Below are 12,155 nucleotides of genomic sequence, written 5' to 3' on the forward strand. Positions count from 1 at the left end.
CACTCTTCTCTTTGGGCAAAACAACCGAATTTCGTAATTTGAGGCGGTAGACACCGCTCGGTGCTAAAGTGAGTGGCCAGGCGGTGTCACTGCCTCAATGCGGGCGGCACCGAATTTCCACCCCAATGTCCTTTCTTTCAGTGATCTTAAATTTGTGTCTTCTAGTTATCAACTCACCAACCAATGGAAATAGTTTTTCCTTTTTTACCTGATCAAAATCCATCATAATTTCAAATGCTTCTATCAGATATCTTCTTAACCGTCTCTATGTTATTGTAACGAGCTGTAGTCTTTCCTCATAATGAAAGCCTCTCAATATTGGTGTCATTCTACTGAATCTTTTCAGTACACTGTCCAAGGCCTTGTTATCTTTCCTAAAGTCATCATAGGCAGTCCCCCGGAATCGAGGAAGACTTGCTTCCACTCTAAAAATGAGTCCTTAGGTGGTTGAATAGTCCAATACGAGAACCACTGTCCCTGTCACAGGTGGGACAGATAGTCGCTGAGGGAAAGGGTGGCTGGGACTGATTTGCCGCAGGCTCTTTCCGCTGCCTGCGCTTGATTTCTGCAGTAATTTTAAGACTGATATCATCAGGAAATTCTTCTTCGTGCAAGAGATTATTAATTTATGGACTGGTTTCCCAGGTGAAATTGTGGCGCAGAAGACCCTGGAACAAATGAAGAAACAAATGTAAGGATCTTTCTGGATGGGCTGAATGGCTTTTCTCAATCGTAATGACCTTGGGATCTGTCAGGCGGTCCATTGAAAGACAGGATGAGTTATGCTGCAGCCTTACCCAGTAAGCTCCCTCTACACATGCAGAATGCAAGCTAGCACAGCGAATAGATTAAAAAAACATGTTTTTTTTAAATGGAAGTTAATTGATATGGCATCAAGCATGTTCAGTGAGGCTTTATTGCATGCATCGGATGCACTGAGAATGTTTTTTCTAATCTCTAGTCTTGTCAGAGGTTTAGGAGCTTTGTATTGACTGGCGCCATCTGTCAAAAATAGTCCTCACTACCCGTGTTTGCTAAACTATCCTCATGCTCATCAATAATTGGCTAACATCCGAGGGAAATGCCCATCATGACTAGTTTGTAGGCACTTACTGTAATAGTCACACTATTAATTCTATGATGTTATTTAATGCTGCCACTACTACTTCGTGGTAATATTTGTACAGTAATTTTGTTATATTTTATTTATGTTCTACGGACTCCATTATTAATCAAATCCATTTTAATCTTGACAATTGGGCGTTTTTTGCAAATGGGTGCTACTTTCAGTTTAACAGAGTTGTGCTGTATGAAGATTTTACTTTCCCATTTCCTGTCTTCTCTGGTCCACAGGGATCTTTATCATGTGGTTAGTCGAAGGCATCCGGAAGATACAAGAGGCAGTGCTGCCGTATTAGATCAGAACCCCCAGTTAGAAATAGAACGATTCTGTCAGTTCCTGACCCAAGTCCTAGCTGTGCCCAGGAGACGTGAATCAGTACATGTGGCCATCGGGGTATGGTAGCATAGTGGTTATGTTGCTAGACCAGCAATCCAGATAGGCCTGGACTAATGATCCTGAGACAAGAGTGCAAATCCCACGCCAGCAACTGGGGAACTTAAATTCAAATAATTAAATACATCTGGAATATAAAACGCCAGGCCCCAAAATTGCCCTCTACCCGAAACAGGGCACATGCACCCCGTTGAATGTTTTTACCGTTGCAGTGCTTGACTTAGCCTCTAGAGCAAAATCCCGCTCTTTCTTTTTTTTTCAGGCGGACCAGAAGTCACTCATAATTTCTTTTAAAAGTCAGCAAAGAATGACTAAAAAAATGATTAAGAAAGGGATGATAGATTATGAAAGTAAACTAGCACGAAATATAGAAACTCTTGCTATCTGTTTTTAAAGGTATATAAAAAGGAAAAGAGTGGCTAAAGTAAATGTTGGTCCCTTAGAGGACGAGACCGGGGAATTAATAATGGGGAACATGGAGATGGCAGAAACTCTGAACAAATATTTTGTATCAGTCTTTTCAGTAGAGGACACTAAAAATATTCCAACAGTGGATAGTCAAGGGGCTATAGTGGGGAGGAACTTAACACAATCACAATCACTAAGGAGGTGGTACTCTGTAAGATATTGGGACTAAAGGTGGATAAATCCCCTGGACCTGATGGCTTGCTTCCTAGGGTCTTAAAAGAAGTAGCCAGAGGGATTGTGGTGGCATTGGTTGTAATTTACCAAAATTCCCTGGATTCTGGGGAGGTCCCAGCAGATTGGAAAACTGCAAATGTAACGCACCTATTTAAAAAAGGAGGCAGACAAAAAGCAGGACATTTTAGACCAGTTAGCCTAACATCTGTGGTTGGGAAAATGTTGGAGTCCATTATTAAAGAAGCAGTAGCAGGACATTTGGAAAAGCATAATTCGGTCAGGCAGAAGGGGAAGTCATGTTTGACAAATTTGCTGGAATTCTTTGAGGATGTAACGAACAGGGTAGATAAAGGGGAATCAGTGGATGTGGTGCATTTGGACTTCCAGAACGCATTTGACAAGGTGCCACACAAAAGGTTACTGAACAAGATACAAGTTCACGGGGTTGAGGGTAATATATTAGCATGGTTAGAGGATTGGCTAACTAACAGAAAACAGAGAGTCGGGATAAATGGTTCATTCTCGGGTTGGCAATCAGTAACTAGTGGGGTGCTGCAGGGATCAGTGCTGGGACCACAACTATTTAAAATCTATATTAACGACTTGGAAGAAAGGACCGAGTGTAATGTAGCCAAGTTTGCTGATGATACAAAGATGGGAGGAAAAGCAATGTGTGAGGAGGACACAAAAAATCTGCAAAAGGACATCGACAGGCTAAGTGAGTGGGCAAAAATTTGGCAGATGGTGTATAATATTGGAAAGTGTGAGGTCATGCACTTTGACAGAAAAAAAATCAAAGAGCATATTATTATTTAAATGGAGAAAGATTGCAAAGTGCCGCAGTACAGCGGGACCTGGGGGTACTTGTGCATGAAACACAAAAGGATAGTATGCAGGTACAGCAAGTGATCAGGAAGGCCAATGGAATGTTGGCCTTTATTGCAAAGGGGATGGAGTATAAAAGCAGGGAAGTCTTGCTACAGTTATGCAGGGTATTGGTGAGGCCACACCTGGAATACTGCTTACAGTTTTGGTTTCCATATTTATGAAAGGATATACTTGCTTTGGAGGCAGTTCAGAGAAGGTTCACTGGATTGATTCCGGAGATGAGGGGGTTGACTTATGAGGAAAGGTTGAGTAGGTTGGGCCTCAACTTATTGGAATTCAGAAGATTGAGAGGTGATCTTATCAAAACATATAAGATTATGAGGGGGCTTGACAAAGTGGATGCAGAGAGGATGTTTCCACTGATAGGGGAGACTAGAACTAGGGAGCAGAATCTTAGAATAAGGGGCCACCCATTTAAAACTGAGATGAGGAGGAATTTCTTCTCTCAGAGGGTTGTAAATCTGTGGAATTCACTGCCTCAGACAGCTGTGGAAGAGGGATCATTGAATAAATTTAAGACAGAGATAGATAGTTTCTTAATCGATAAGCGATTAAGGGGTTATGGGGAGCGGGCAGGGAAGTGGAGCTGAGTCCATAATCGGATCAGCCATGATCGTATCAAATCGTGGAGCAGGCTCGAGAGGCCGTATGGCCTACTCCTGCTCCTATTTCTTATATTCTTATGGTCTTATAATGGGGACAGAAGTGGGGTGGAGTTTTGGGGCGGGGTGTGTAGTGACCGCCGTGATGACGTCATCATGGCGCCCATCACCACGGCTCTTCCCTTCACTTAAAATGGAGAGCCTGTGCGATGTTTAAACTTCAGTCCACTGTGCCACCAGGGAGAGTTTATGTCGGGCCAATGGCCTGGCACCCAAGAAGAAGTGCCAGGCTGCCTTTTGATGGCCTGGCCGAACACGGGGGCATAATTGTCGGCCGACAAAAAAAAAACATGGTGGCAGCAAGTCCTCCCATTTAAGGGGAGCTGTACCGCCATTGCAGAAGGCCTCAGCCTCACTGCACCGCCGCGAAAAAGCTTGTTTTGGTACCGCCCAGCGGGCTGAAGATTTTCACGGCGGAATTTCAGTGTCCGGAGAGAACATCGGCGGTGTGCACTGTGATGATGCACTTAGGATGGGTCGGCAGCAGGGGAGTGGTGGTGGGGGAGCAGGTAACCACTGGGATACCGCAGGAGCTGAACTTTGATAATGGCGGCCATTACACCAAAGGTCAGTGGCCATTGCACTCCGCAGCATTGCTGCCAATTTCCAGTGTCAGAAAAGGAGTAATTTCGTAAAAACCCACCTGGTTCACTAAGGTCCTTTAGGGAAGGAAATCTGCCAGCATTTCCCGGTCTGGCCTATATGTGACTCCATACCCACAGCAATGTGGTTGACTCTTCGCGGCCCTCTGAAATGGCCGAGCATGCCACTCAGAAGGTGGCTCACCTCCACCTTCTCAAGGGCAATTGGGGATGGGCAATAAATGCTGGCCTTGCCGGCGACGCCATCCCTTAAACACATATTTTTTAAAGTCCCTGCTTTAATAATGCCCAACAAATGGTAAAATCTCTATATTGTGGCATATTTCTGTTGCACTATATCTTCATCGTGGATTCTCTGTCTCCCATCTTTTTTCCGGGAAATAATTGATATGCTCATTCTTCATAAATGTTCATTAAAAGAGGGGAGGGAAATGGAAAATTTTGCAACTACTGTAGAACTGAAAACTCCCATGGAAATTATAGCTTTGCTATCCTGGATGACACAGTACTACTTCACTAGCTATTTCAGCAATCCTCCTGGAACACACATGCCAACTGGTTTAGTCAGCAGCAGCACAATGCGAGCTAGAATAAAGGATCATTTTGTCCAGGAAAATTGGCCATCGAGAGCCTCTTCTGGATATGGGAATGTATGCAGGTTCTAAATAAATAAAAACAGGCTGCTTTCATAGTTAACCAGCTGATCAATGTTGTCCATCCTTTTTCATTCTTTCTCAGAGCCAGGTTGGGCTTAATGGTCTCACTCTTAACACTCTTGTGGTCTAACATGATATCATCCAGGCTTTGTTTTTACATAGAAACATAGAAACATAGAAAATAGGTGCAGAAGTAGGCCATTCGGCTCTTCGAGCCTGCACCAACATTCAATAAGACCATGGCTGATCATTCATCTCAGTACTCCTTTCCTGCTTTCTCTCCATACCCCTTGATCCCTTTAGCCGTAAGGGCCATATCAAACTCCCTCTTGAATATATCCAATGAACTGGCATCAACAATTCTCTGCAGTAGAGAAGTCCAGAGGTGAACAACTCTCTGAGTGAAGAAGTTTCACCTCATCTCGGTCTTAAATGGCTTACCCCTTATCCTTAGACTGTGACCCCTGGTTCTGGACTTCCCCACCCCGGGAACATTCTTCCTACATCTAACCTGTCCAGTCCCGTCAGAATTTTATATGTTTCTATGAGATCCCCTCTCATTCTTCTAAACTCCAGTGAATCCAGGCCCAGTCGATCCAGTCTCTCCTCATATGTCAATCCTTCCATCCCGGGAATCAGTCTGGTGAGCCTTCGCTGCACTCCCTCAATAGCATGAACGTCCTTCCTCAGATTACGAGAACAACACTGAACACAATATTCCAGGTGAGGCCTCACCAAGGCCCTGTACAACTGCAGTAAAACCTCCCTGCTCCTATACTCAAATCCCCTAGCTATGAAGGCCAACATGCCATTTGCCTTCTTCATCGCCTGCTGCACCTGCATGCCAACTTTCAATGACTGATGTACCATAACACCAGGTCTCATTGCACCTCTCCTTTTCCTAATCTGCCGCCATTCAGATAATATTCTGCCTTCATGTTTTTGCCACCAAAGTGGATGACCTCACATTTATCTACATTATATCGCATCTGCCAAGCATTTGCCAACTCACCTAACCTGTCCAAGTCTCCCTGCAGACTCTTAGCATCCTCCTCGCAGCTCACACCACCACCCAGCTTAGTGTCATCTGCAAACTTGGAGATATTACACTCAATTCCTTCACTTAAATCATTGATGTATATTGTAAATAGCTGGGGTCCCAGCACTGAGCCCTGCGGTACCCCACTAGTCACTGCCTGCCATTCTGAAAAGGACGTGTTTATCCCGACTCTCTGCTTACTGTCTGCCAACCAGTTCTCTATCCACGCCAATACATTACCCCCAATGACATGTGCTTTAATTTTGCACACCAATCTCTTGTGTGGGACCTTTTCAAAAGTCTTTTGAAAGTCCAAATACACCACATCCACTGGTTCTCCCTTGTCCACTCTACTAGTTACATCCTCAAAAATTTCTAGAAGATTTGTCAAGCATGATTTCCCTTTCATAAATCCATGCTGACTTGGACCGATCCTGTCATTGCTTTCCAAATGCGTTGCTATTTCATCTTTAATAATTGATTCCAACATTTTCCCCACTACTGATGTCAGGCTAACTGTTCTATAATTTCCCATTTTCTCTCTCCCCCCTTCTTTAAAAAGTGGTGTTACATTAGCTACCCTCCAGTCCATAGGAACTGAGCCAGAGTCGATAGACTGTTGGAAAATGATCACTAATGCATCCACTATTTCTTGGTCCACTTCCTTAAGTACTCTGGGATGCAGATTATCAGGCCCTGGGTATTTATCGACCTTCAATCCCATCAATACAGTCCATTCATTTCTTTACAGATGGACATAGTTCCCTTCCTTACTAATTAGGTCGGTCAGTCTCTTGCAGCCTTTTACTAACATAGAATCACAGAAAATTACGACACAAAAGGAGGCCATTCAGCCCATCATGTCCGTGCTGGTCTAAACAAAGTTACCCAGCCTAATCCCACCTTCCAGCACTAGGTCCGTAGCCTTATAGGTCATTGCTCTTTAAGTGCACATCCAAGTACCTTTTAAATGTGATGAGGGTTTCTGCCTCTCCCACCCTTTCAGACAGTGAGTTCCAGATGCCTACCTCCCTCTGGGTGAAGAAATGTTTCCTCATCTCCCCTCTAATCCTTCTACCAACTACTTTAAATCTATGACCCCTCTGCTAAGGGAAATAGGTCCTTCCTATCCACTCTATGTAGGCCTCTCATCATTTTATACACCTCAATTAAATCTCCCCTCAGCCTCCTCTGTTCCAAGGAAAACAACCCCAGCCTATCCAATTTTCCAGTCCTGGCAACATCCTCGTAAATCTCCTCTGCACCCTTTCTAGTGCAATCACATCTTTCATGTAATGTGGTGACCAGAACTGCAGGCAGTACTCAAGCTGTGGCCTAACTAATGTTGTATGCAGTTCCAGTTTAATTTCCCTGCTCTTGCATTCTATGCCTCGGCTAATAAAGGAAAGCATTCCCTATGCCCTGCTACCTTTAAGGATCTGTGGACACTCCAAGGTCCCTCTGTTCTTCCACACCTCTCAGTATCCTCCCATTTATTCCCTTTCCTTGTTGCCCCTCCCCAAATGCATTACCTCACACTTTTCCAGATTGAATTCTATTTGCCACTTTTCTGCCCAACTGACCAGTTCATCGATATCTTCCTGCAGTCTGGAGCTTTCCTCCTTATTGTCAACCACACGGCAATTTTTGTATCATCTGCACATTTCTTTATCATGCCCCCTATGGGGTATGGAGAGCTGGTGGCAGGTTGCTACTTTTATTTTGGTGCGTTATAGGTGTTGCTGAGCAGCCTTTTAACATCAGGTTCATTTAGGTCGATCCCGACGTTATAATTACCATTTATTTATTGTAGGCATGGATGGTGTTTTTCAGTGTTTGACTTCCGCGCTATCAGGTTCGCCTTTCACTGTTCTGGAACTTCTCAGACTGGTATTTGGAAGTATCGAGGTATGCATCTGCTGTTCAGATGCTAATTCAGAATTCCATCACTGTTTCTGCTATCTGTCTGACATCTCTGTAGCTCGATGGTCGGGGCGGCCCATGAAGCAGGTCAGGGCTATAAGTCGAGCTGGAGCGCCAGGCCCTGGAACATCGTGGCGGAGGTGTGGCGAATGAGGGTTCAGGGCCCAGAAGAGCAGAGGGCCCGGGGCAGCACAGGCCTGCCCACACTGCGATATGTGTGCGCACTAGGTCCGTGCAGCAGAGCAGGACTCCAGTCGTCCTGGTTAACCATTGCCACTGGATGAAGGCCTAGCACTCTCAAGCCCGTGTGGTGGCTGATGTGCAATGGTCACCACACGTTAAAAAAATCCACGCACAGGCATCTTCCGCCCCTTCAACTGAACTTCAGGACTGGAATATCGGGGCCTTCATTGAAACATCTGTGAACTCTTGTGAAAGCAAGTCATCCTCGTTCGAGGGACCGCCTATGATGATGAGCTCTATCCCTGCATTTCACAGATGAGAGGAATGAGGTTTTTGCCAGAGCAATGAATTTCTTCCTGTTCTGATTGAGGTTTACACAATGTCAACAGAAGTAGATCACCATTTAGAGATTTTACAGTTTGTTGGGTATTAGATGAACAGGGAATAATGGAAAGAATGTTCCTGATCACAGCAGTGAAAAATAAAGTGCTGTAAGATCGCCCAGTCACATCACATAAGGTTGCTTGTTATTATTGTAAAGGTGATGCATTAAATTGTGAAGAAACAGATTCATGAGAGAGACTGAGCTGGTTAAGATGACTGTATTGCTGCAATGGGAATGTTTTTTGGCAACAGTGTTCAGGAGTTTAAAATATCGTGGTAGCACACACTCCGGAGCAATTATCGCATTGTTGAGGTGAAAACAAAGCTGTGCAGTGCAGGAAACCATTTTCTGACGTACATTGAATCAATGGAACCATCCCATTTATATGATGACTGGGATATCAGCCCTTTATCCCCTCCCCCAGTCTCAACCTAATGGCCCGAAGAGTTTATGCAGTGAAAATGATTCGTAACTAATGAATTTCCTGTGAGATTCTCCTGTAGGTAAAAGCGGCATCTAATTTAGACACCCTAAGGTCCCAAAGCAGCAAATTACGTCGATGATCGCTTTATCTGTCTTCATTGGTGTTGGTTGAGAGAGGAACATTCGCCAGGCCACTGGGAAAACTCCCTGCGCTTTTTCAATAGTGTCATAGTATTTTTTCTGTCCACCTGTGTTATGTATGCAATAAAGGTTCAAACTGATACTGTTTAACTAAGCAAGGTACAACCTTAGCTCTGCTTTAGTTAGGCCCAAAGTGTCTGACTCACAAAATGGCTGACCTTTTATACCAGCACCATGTGCGTGCTGCTCAGTGGCCTCCAACAATGACACCATCTGTGGCTACAAACAGCATGTACATAATGACAACCTGAATCATTGGATCAGGTAGACGGGATCTTATTTCAACAATACATCTGAAACGCAACTATGTAGACATACATAGGTACAAACCTGAATTCTGGATCTGTACTGGCTGTTATCTTAGGTTCAGAGTCACTGGTCACTGCTGTAAGTGGACCTCGTGTGCTCTATGAACTGGAGTGCACTTCTAGTTAACTGATAGCAGAACTTGGAGATCATAACAATAAAACCCCTGTTGTGCAGACTGAATATAGTCATTTTGAATACACCGCCCATGAAGTGTTTGACTTCCACGCTATCAGGTTAGCCTTTCACTGTTCTGGAACTTTTCAGACTGGTATTTGGAAGTATAGAGGTACACACCTGCTGTTCAGATGCTAATTCAGAATTCCATCACTGTCTCTGCTATCTGTCTGACACCTCTGTAGCTCTATGGTAAGGATCCCTGCATTTCACAGATGAGAGGAATTCCTCCAAAATAAGTTTTTGCCAGATCAATGACTTGATTCCTGTCCTAATTGAGGTTTACACAATGTCAACAGAAGTAGACCACCATTTAGAGATTTTACAGTTTGTTGGCTATTAGGTAAACAGGGAGTGATGGAAAGAATGTTCCTGATCACAGCAGAGAAAAATAAAGTGCTGTCAGGTTGCCCAGTTGCACATCGTACGCACATGGCGGGTCACAATTTTCGGCCCAGTATTTTTTCTGTCCACCTGAATCACTGAATCAGGCAGACAGGACCTTAGTTCAATGATACATCTGAAATGCAACTATGTAGACATATATATATACATACATGCTACAAAACCGAATTCTGGATGTGCACAGACTGTTATCTTACGTTTAGAGCCACTGGTCACTGCTGTAAGTGGACTTCATGTCCTCTACGAACTGGAGTGTGCTTCTAGTTAAATGATAGCAGAACTTGGAGATCATAATAATAAAACCCCTGCTGTGCAGACTGAATATAGTCATACACCGCCACCTGCAGCACCTATCTTTTTAGAGGTATACCTATAAGCACTGGAGTGAGACAAGGCCAATTATAAACCAACAAATGGTTTACTTTACATGAAATATAGGAATGAACAAAATGCGGTTTTATTTTTAGCAATGGTTCAATACATTTCCTACTGCTCTTCATAACATACAAAATAATAAAATGCCCCTCTGTTACGGGCTAAACTCACAAATTAACAATCCCTGAACTAACCCCTCACAGACCATATACATCCACAACAGTCTGGAGCCCCTCACAGCCTCCCTCTCTGGCGTGAAGGAAACCAGGACCTCTCTGACTGTTGCAGACCGACTTGTCCAGAGAGAGAGAGAAAGGCAATGAGGCTGATCTCTTGCCCTTCTATTAGTTCTCCACATTGAAGATTGGCTTGCTAAGTTGCAGAGCATATTATTACATATTATTTATAGCACTGAAACACACCATTCAGCCCAACAGGTCAATGCCAGTGTTTATGCTGCACACGAGCCTCCTCCCATCCTTCTTCATCTAACCCCCATCAACGTATCTTTCTATTCCTTTCTCCATTAAGTGTTTATCTAGCTTCCCCTTAAATTCATCTATGCTAGCCACCTCAACTACTTCTTGTGGTAGCGAGTTTCACATTCAAACCACTCTCTGGGTAAACATGTTCTCTACATCTACCCTATCAAACCCTTTCATAATATTAAAGACCTTTATCAGATCACCCCTGTTATGCATGTTAACTGGGTTTTACCTGCCACCGGAGGGCCCGACTGTCAGAGTCCTAATGGTCACAGGCAGATACCTGCAAGCCGTGTATATAATGTTGGCAGCCATGTTGAATCCTCACTTTGAGAATAAATAAACTGGAGTAAGGTCATGCCTGAACTAGCTCACCGTACTTAGCCTCGTGGAGTTATTCGATGCTTAACAACCCCTTCTCTTCTCTACTCTAGAGAGGAGAGCTCCAGACTGTTCTGTCTTTCCTTATAGATACAACCTCTCAGTTATGGTATCATCCCAGTAAACCTTTTTTGCACTTTCTCCAGTGCCTCTATTTACTGTTCACAATACTCCAAGTGTGGTCTAACCAAGGTTCTATACAAGTTAAACATAACTTCTCTGCATTTCAACTCTGTCCCTCTGGAAATGAGCCTCTGTGCTTTGTGTGCCTGTTTATGGACTTATTAACCTGCGTCGCTACTTTTAGTGATTTGTCTATCTGCACTCCCTCTGCTCCTCTACCCCGTATAACATACAAAGCAAAGCTACCATCTTGAATGAGAATCACCTCCTGTGTAAAGAGTTCTGGCAATCAGATTGTCTGTTTAACTCAGCTCTCCTGCTGGATGTTAGTTGTTTGCACTGAAGTCATAACAGCTTGCTCAGTGGCTCTCCATTGTCTCAAAACTGAATTAGTATGTGAGAATATAAATTAAGCCAAAATACCTTCCAAGTCAAATAAGTAAAAACTTAAAAATATTAGAGTTATACTTTCCCTAACCCTATTCCTACTGGGTAAGAGGTCAAATATTAAATTACGTGGTAGCCCTATAGTCTCTTAGTCAGAAGATTGTGTGTCCAAACCTTACTTCAGGACTGGAGTATATGATCCAGGCTGACACTTCATTATTGTACTGAGGGAGTACAGCATTGTCAGAGATGCTATCTTTCAGATGAAACATTAAATCCAGGTTTTATTGCCCATTCAGGTGGATGTAAAATATCGCATGGTACTTTTCCCAGGAACAGCAAGGTGTTCTGTCAGTGTCCTGGCCACATCCATCCCTCAGTCAATAACACCAAAAT

At 43.7% G+C, this 12,155-nt stretch overlaps 1 protein-coding gene across 1 annotated transcript in view; it reads left to right on the plus strand.

Moving 5' to 3' along the window:
- The window catches only part of astn1 (astrotactin 1), a 3,463,295-nt gene that overhangs the window by 2,988,611 nt on the left and 462,529 nt on the right, over positions 1-12,155 (plus strand). The window lies entirely within an intron of this gene.

This window comes from Pristiophorus japonicus, chromosome 8, assembly GCF_044704955.1.
Source record: "Pristiophorus japonicus isolate sPriJap1 chromosome 8, sPriJap1.hap1, whole genome shotgun sequence".
Classification (NCBI taxonomy): domain Eukaryota; kingdom Metazoa; phylum Chordata; class Chondrichthyes; family Pristiophoridae; genus Pristiophorus; species Pristiophorus japonicus.